General features: G+C 43.7%; 1 long non-coding RNA gene across 1 annotated transcript; it reads right to left on the bottom strand.

Moving 5' to 3' along the window:
* Nucleotides 1–2,399: 2,399 nt before the first annotated feature.
* On the bottom strand, nt 2,400–3,637 carry LOC134481702 (uncharacterized). Its single transcript, XR_010057441.1, has 2 exons — nt 3,203–3,637; nt 2,400–3,055 (listed from the first exon to the last, which is right to left on the bottom strand). It is a non-coding gene; the product is annotated as an uncharacterized LOC134481702 (long non-coding RNA).
* Between the last annotated feature and the right edge of the window lie 4,802 nt (nt 3,638–8,439).

Below are 8,439 nucleotides of genomic sequence, written 5' to 3'. Positions count from 1 at the left end.
GTAGCTCGGTGGTGCTTGCCGGGCAGGCAAGGCCTCTGAATTTGCTTCTTAGTATTGTAAGTTAATAGTAAAGGTAACAACAATAGAGCATTGGAAAGATAGTAACACTAAAATGTTTGAAAGAGGTGGGCAAACTGTGGTTTACAGATTATTTAATGAAAAAACTAGGAGATAAATTTACATTTTAATTAAAATGTTATGGCAGGAGAGCCACAAAATTACTATAAATTAGTTAAAAAAAAATACAAACATCCTGTTAGAAGATGTAATTGCAGGGAACACCCTTTTCTATAGCAGCATCAAGACACAGAAATATAGGGGGTAAACTTTGCCAAAAACACGAAGAACTGAAGGGCCATGCTGCAGTCGTGCGGTGGGCGTCTCATGTTTAGAAACTCAACATCGCAAAGCTCTCAGTGGTCCCTGAGCTCTTCTGTAAACGACCATGCTCCCACCGATAGTAAGAACACCTACACATGAGTCTGGGGGATGCAGGGACAAAAGAGCAACGCTGAAAAGAATCCCCGTTACTTGGAAAAGTGAAACAGTTTTCAGAATTTTCTCTTTCAAAAAAAAAAAAGAGCATCCCCAAGGAGGCACATTTCAGATAGTCCCGGCATTGGGAGGTTCGCATCCGTAGAGCATGCATTTACACTGTGACAGCCAAGCAGAGCAAAATAAAACAGAGCAGCGGTAAGTGAGACTCTCGATGGACAGAAGCACATACAAGAACGGTGCATAAGAATGGTGATGCCTCCGATGCAGGGAGGACAGACACACAGGCTCCCAGTGTGTGTCTGGCTCAACAGGGCAACTTTTTGGAAAAGAAAGCAGTGAATCCTTTTTCACGCCATTTGTCACCACAAATACGGAATCGATGACCCTACCATAGAAGACATAGAATGACAGAATGAGAGAATTTGTCAGCAATTGTAACTCAGAATCCAAGACAACAGACTAAGGGAGATTTTCTGAGTCCAAGTATGAAAGGCTAGCCACCCTCTTCAACGAAGAGACCCATACACAGTGAGGGGACAGGGCGCGGGGCTGGTGAGAGCTCACAGCAAAGACTCGTGTCTGTTTTATACCTAAAAGATCACTGCTTGTTACTCATATAAGGGACATAATGATTCCACTTATGTGTTAGATTTCAGGTAATGCACAATAGTGTCTATGTGATATATCATATGACCGGTATAGCTACATAATATCAACGCCTGGCTAATATGTTTTTCATCTCTAATTATATTATTTTTGGAAAATAGTTGGAAGCAAGTAGGCGAAGAGAAATTTATGTCACCATGTGTGTTCTTTTAGGCTTACACATTCTTCCTTTTCAAAATGTCATTTTCATACTAATTTTTAAAGCTAACACACAAACCAGTGGATTTCACTATGACTTTTTTTTATCCATTCTTTATTCATCAATGTTCTGCTCCCCTCTCATTCTTGGTCCCTGCATCACAAACACACACACACACACACGCACGCACGCACGCACGCACGCACACACACACCCTGCTCCCTCTTCTGCTTTCATGTAACATGTATAAGAATACACTGTCACCTCCGTGTCTGACTGGGTAAGATTAACCATGGAGTGTAGCCGTGACATCTCCACAACACGACGTTGCAGGCAAAAGTGTCACGTTTGCAGCGGCTGCTTCCCTTGTAGATGTGACCGTCTTGGAGACGTCTCTCGTTTAGTCTCTTCTATGCATTTGTATGTTTCTGGGCTGGAGAGCACTCTGTTTTACATACTCTGTCCACTTGACCGTCCTGTACCTGAGACTGTATAATTTACAAAGGGCAGGAATTTTTGGCTCAAGGTTCTTGAAGCTGACCTCTTTAAGATGGGGGTAGAGGCAATAGCATTGACATAAAAGGAAAACGTTTCCTAAGTAATCCTACTAGATTCTTAGGTTGTCCACAGGCATGTGTTGAAAAATATCAGGTTTGAAGTTTGAAAACCAAAGGACTGTCTGGTTCCGATATCTTCGAGTCCATTTTTTGAATAAGTTAATATTGGTTTATAAAAAAAAATTTACTCATTTCTAGAGTTGAATATTATATTGTTTAAACTATTTAATGTTATAATATTGCTGCTGAAGCCCTCAAGCACATATATTAATAAACATCAAACGTTATACTATCATTCAATAAAATAAAAGGACACATAAAAATCATCACAGAGAAGGCTTGGGCTTTTGGAAAGGAAGACAAAAATCATGACTGTCAGGGAGAGCAGGGGCAGTTCCTAGGCTTCCAGGCATACATGGAATCTAAAGAATGCTTCACACTTACAGTGAGCTTGGCTCCTATGAAGTAGTTTCTCTGTGACAGGGCCCTTGGCTTTATTACGCACAACTTAGTGCGTAGATGGAAGATCCCGAAGTCTGTTGACTTTAAGATATTACATTTATTTTTAAGAAAGAACCTGAAGGAAGACAACAGGCTCTCTTTCAACAGTTCCAGGCTCCTTGTCACACAGAGTAGATCTCCATCAGGAAGGAAGCCAAAATTTGCTTGGAGGAACAAGCAATGAAATAAAAATCCCGTTTCGAAGGTGTCTCTCCCTGCTCTCCAAGGTCATAGCTGACTCACAGGTTGCATTTCTTTTTGATTGTGCGGCACCCGTACTCTGCCCCTCTGTCCTCGGCAGCGAGAGCTGGTTACACATTCCCAGCCACCGCGGGATGCTAACGTTCATTTCCGCAGTTAACTCTTACTTTGCAGTGTAGTGCCGTTATTATAACCGTGGTACTTGACAGACAAGTCCATTTCCAGCCAGAGAGATTTCTAAATAAAATGTTCGTGCAGAAGTAATCAGAGTGAGGAAATTCGGGTTCCGATGTTTCTATACGATCAGTTCCGACCTTTGATTCATCTCTCACGCGTAGAGAGGCTCCCTTCACTCCCTTCCCTTGGTGACAGTTGCATTGTGGGTAAGCCCGGGCCAGTTGCAATGGAGCGAGTTTTCACGGTGTCTTCTTTCACTTTCCTGTTTCTGCTTAATCCGAAGGCAGGCAGGTTGCTGCTCCTTTGTCAGCGCCAGCTAGAAAGAGGACCCGAGGGAAGAACTGTTAGGTGGGACCAGGCAGTATCAACTGCATTTTATAGAAACAAACGCTCCATCCTGAGAGAGGCGGGTCAGGACCACATGGCCATATTTCGAAGTCATCGTTTCACAACTTGTACCCACCATGACCAAGGATAAAAGCTGCTCCTCCAGGCACAGGGATGACTCAGCTCCCCCTTCTCCTCTTTAGCCACAAAACCAACCGGATCTTTACTGTAGTGGAAAACAGCTTCCTGCTGCTCCCAGGAGCCCAGCGCTGAGCCGCCTCTTTTCCCTCCTGCTTGCCATTCCAAGTTGTGGTCTGTCTGTCCTCAGGCACCATTGATTCCTCTTTTGTGAAACCTCCCACAAGCCCGGTGTAGATTTGTCTGCTCTCTCATTTCATCTGTGTCTTGGTAATTATTCTTGGTTACTGTACAGTTTGTGTCACGTGGTGAATTCAATAGCTTCCTCACTACTTTGTTTCATTGTTACACAGTCCACAGGAGTCCTCCTTAAAACAGGGATCAGGCATAAGGCGGATAACGCTCGTCTTCTAACTTAGGAGTAATCTGTATGTTCCCGTTTCTGTGTCATTTGTTCTGTTGAGAGGGCAACCAGTTAGCAAAGTAAATAAATAAAATCTTGAATTCGAAGACTTAAGGAGCTTGAAGCATAAAATATTAGACTGTCACTCGTTTCTTAACTTGTAATATTTCACTTGAATTCAAACACTTTAAGCAAATCAAAAAAATCAAAGGATATTTATTGCTGGCTTGAAGTCACATAAAATAACAGGGAGACTTGGATATGATATTGATTGAATTCTCTTGGAGATGTATAATTTAGTTTTATGGTGAGTTTGGTAATGGAAGTTGTCAAATGACACCTAAGGAGTCTATTAATTCCTATTAAGTTTACTATACTGATATCAGAATACGGCTCTTATTATGTTTCATACCATACGTCCCTGGCAGTTCGTATAGAAACCACGTATTCTTTTACAGTGGTGCTACCCCGCCTAACACTCTCTCCAATGAGCAGTGGTTTAATTACATGTGTTTTGCCACCAAGATTACACCAACCTTTAGGCCTTTGATGGTGACCAAGTCTATGCCAGGTGGCTTGAATAGCTATGTGGCTTCCCCATCTTCTGGTGGCACCCAGAGGTCACCTAATGGGAACCCTGAGGACTCACTGGCAGCACCTCTTCTTACCAATTACCACATTTCATCAAATCCAAGACTTTCATCAGTTATAAGTCACGATGATATTTTATGTTCCATTAAGAAATAAAAATGCTGCCAATGAAACTAAGACACGCCATTGATTATCAGCCCCTCTGATTTCAGACATATTAAATGAGAAAAGTAAATCTTCCCTTAATAATGGAGGGGCTAATTCTATCTCCCCCGGCATGCGCGCGCGCACACACACACACACACACACACAGACACACACACACACACACACACTGGAGACTCTCGGTATCTCTCCTGACTCACTCACTTTGGAAAATGATCTTATTGTCATGAACATCAAGAGGAACGGTAATAGGAAGGGTGTTTGTGTGTGGCTGTTAATTGGGAAAATCCAATATGGCACCCGTCCGTTGCCAGAAGAGAGAGTTCTTGGTCTTTCGTCTCCAAAACGATGCTAGCTGAGGTTAACCGTATGTGATAGGACATGCTGACTAGCTGACTCCCTCACCTTTTGTCAGTGTAGGCCATGTGTGCTCAATGCCTGTAGGTCTCACCCAAGCCCCTCTGACACACCAGACCCCCTGGGTTCCATATTTAATAACTGACCAGCGTGGTGACTACAGGAAGCCGTCCTGATAGGCGTGCCACACGTCTCAATGTTGAAAAACAACGCCACCAAATTGTCGTGCAAACGCGTAGCCAAGGAGTTGAGTTGTAAGAGCTCTTTAGGATCCTCTGGGATTTTCCTAGGTATTACTACGCACTGAGTGGACAATATCCACCACCCTCGTATATACCACCTTGCAGCTAAATATACGAAGATGGAGGGAGGAGGATAAGGAGCCGAGAGTGAGGATGACCAAACTACCAAATATAAATGAGTTTAAAATAAACTAGAAACCAAGCACTCAAAGCTAGATTCCTCTCCTTTTGTTTTATTCTGGCTAGAGAACCAGAATGTCAGCCTACCCTCATGTGGATGGTTCTCTAGGGGTGTGGAGGGTCTTTCCTTCTTTTTTTCCTTTCAATTTCCTATTCAATAACTAATTTTATTCAGAAAGGATTGGAATGCCAGCTTCGAACTCCAACGGCCAATGCTTTGGCATTTTGGGGGTGCATTTATTTCACACAGTTGGCCATTGGAGATGAAGGAGTCTTCCCCCAGGCCCAACAGATGGTGTCAGATGTGAGGAAAACCAGAGCCACTAAATAATACAGTTTGAGAAATGTCAAGTTACAGAATTCGGATTATTCCAGTCCCCAGACGTTAATGACAATATGCTCATCCTTTTAATGGCAACATTGCCGGGAGGCTCCTGGCTACATAATCCATCATGCTGCGGAAGACTTGCTGACTTATGCTTTGTGACAGGCTAGTGAGAAAAATATACAAACTCATACACCAATGCTGCAAATCAATTCTGCAGCAAAGTGGAAATAACTCGTGTACCAATAAGCAGTGAGACCTGGAGGAAAAATCCCTTTCTGAATTTCTAACTTGGACATAGAAAGAGAAGTCATCAATCAAAGGGAGAGCCTCCATTTCAGGGCTGTTGTGGGTAAAGACAAACCAGATGCAATCAGACAAGACCAGAATATGCAAAGGCCTTTGGGTTTTTCCACAGGCTTGGGGCAGAGAGGAAACGAGGGGAAGTAAGGTATTTCTCTCCTTTTCTTCTGCATGTGAAAATAGGAGTCCAGCAAAGGCACGTATGTAGGCTCACTTTTTTGTCAAAATGACTAATTAATCACTCTACAAATGGCTATTCATCATACATTAATGAGATGCTGTCTGTACTCTGGCAAATACAGGTTCTGTGGAAACCCTTTCTCCTTGGTACCCGAAGCAAGCTAAAAGCATGCAGAACTCAATTAATCTTGGAGCATCGCGGGGTGTTTGAAATTGCTCAGTTTGAAAAGAAGCATATAGCAAAGCCATTTAAACTGTCCATATTTCACTGTGTAAATTCTGAAGCACTTAATCATTGCCCACGATTCTTTTGTTGCCTTTCTCCCTCTGTCATGTTCTCCCTGTATCTCAAGCCTCCCCGGTTCCCTGCCAATCTTGTATCCTGAAGCCCAAGCCAGAAAGAGTGAGGTTGCTAATAAATTGGATTCTCAGTGCTCCTCCTTGACAAACAATGTGCATGTGTATATGTCCTCTCTCTCTCTCTCTCTCTCTCTCTCTCTCTCTCTCTCTCTCTCTCTCTCTCTCTCTCGCATTTGTTATGTATTGAATGTAGTTGTTTCCTGATCAACATGTAGGCTAGAGTTCCAGTTCTAGATGGATGTAGGATCAGCCTGGGGCCTGGGGGAGCTATGTCGTTTGCCTCAATGGTGGCATACCTTGTTATAGAGACTTAGAATAGCTCCTGGTTTTACTCCGTCACTGTTATAAAGAAACCTGATATAGCAGCTGAGGAAAGACAGGGTGTTTGTTTGTTTGTTTGTTTGTTTGTTTCCTTGTGTTTTGTTTTGTTTTGTTTTCCAGCTCAATGCCAGGTTACAGCCCCTCATTGCAGGCAAGCCGGGGCAGTGGGAACTTGGAACAGCTAGTCACATTGCCAGTCAAGGGCAGAGGCAGGATGTGCGGGTGCCTACTGCTCAGCTTGCTCTCTCTACTCTCCTTTTTTTAATTGGTTATTTTATGTATTTACATTTTAAATGTTCTCCCCTCTCCCTGCTTCTATGAAGACACTCCCACTCCCACCTCAACACCCTGGCATTCCTCTATGCTGGGGAAACGAGCCTTTACAGGGCCAAGGGCTTCTCCTCCTATTGATGCCAGACAAGGCCATCCACTGCTACATATGTGACTGGAATCCTGGGTCCCTCCATGTGTACTCTTTGGTTGGTGGTTTAGTCCCCGGGAGCTCTGATACTGTTGTTTTTCCTATGGGGTTGTGAACCCCTTCAGTTACCTCAGCCCTTTCCACGATTATGTAACAGCACCAAACTCAGGGACTGAAGGCGCTCACTTCTAGCTGGATGTTCTATCATCGTTTAACGTAATCTCTGCAGATACACCCACGGATCAGCCGGTCCAGACAGCTCCTCGTTGATACTTCTTTGCCTTTGCTGGGTGATTCTAATTATGTCAAGCTGGCAATTAAAATGTCACAGGATAAAGAGTGTATTGATTTTACTTCTTCCCTTCTGGATCTTCTTACGGTCCAGCCATGGAAGTGGCTATTGCTTCCTCTGGAGATTCAGGTCAGGAGGAAGAGCCAGCATTAGGTTCACCTGCACTGAATAGCACGATGTGTCAGGGACCGCGGCTGCCTGGGGAGGGCAGCTGATTGATTCTGAGACTAGAGGATGAAGCCAGATCGGAAGGGTTTTGCACATCTTTCTAAATGTGTTCAGTTGTCAGGTTTTTGTTGTTGTTTTACCAGACTTTGTGTCAGACTTTGAGTCTGCAACCATGATTACAAAAGGTATTTGTTGGTGCTGGAATTAAAGTGAGCATATTGGGCATATTGGAAGAACACAAGTAGCTTCATTCATGAGAGGCGAACGCGAAATATTTATTTTATTAAGGGCACCATTCTTTCTTTACCCTCCCCTGAATCCACACTCTGTTCAGAGGGAGGGACTTTGAAGTGTCCTACCTTTGTGGGCAGAACTTTCTCCCTCCTGACTATGGCCACAGGCTCTCTCCCCTCCACACATCGTAGCTCTGACTTTCTGAATGAGGTCTTCATCCCAGACTACATGTGGATATCAGAGCGTGGTCAGTTGTCTAAGCTTCAGTGCAGTCTGGAGAGGAAAGGCAGGACTGACTCCTCATCCTCTGTGGGTCATAAGCTCCTTCTATACAACTCGATGGCAGTTTGCTAAGGAAAACCCTCAGATTCCCGTAAGTGTAATCTGCTTAAGAAACACCACATGGTGGCGTGCTCAGAGTGTCTGATATCATCCTACTTCATGGGAAGTGGTCTGGTCCCATTGACACACACACTCACACACACATATACACACACTCACATACACACACTCACACACACATATACGCACACATACTCACATATACGTACACACACTCACATACACACACTCACACATACTCACACACACGTACACACACTCACATATACACACTCACACACACATACACACACTCACATATACACACACTCACATACACACACACTCTCACACTCACATATACACACACTC

Source organism: Rattus norvegicus, chromosome 14, assembly GCF_036323735.1.
Source record: "Rattus norvegicus strain BN/NHsdMcwi chromosome 14, GRCr8, whole genome shotgun sequence".
Classification (NCBI taxonomy): Eukaryota; Metazoa; Chordata; class Mammalia; order Rodentia; family Muridae; genus Rattus; species Rattus norvegicus.
Note: the sequence above shows the minus strand (reverse complement) of the source record. Positions and strands in the feature narration are given on the sequence as shown.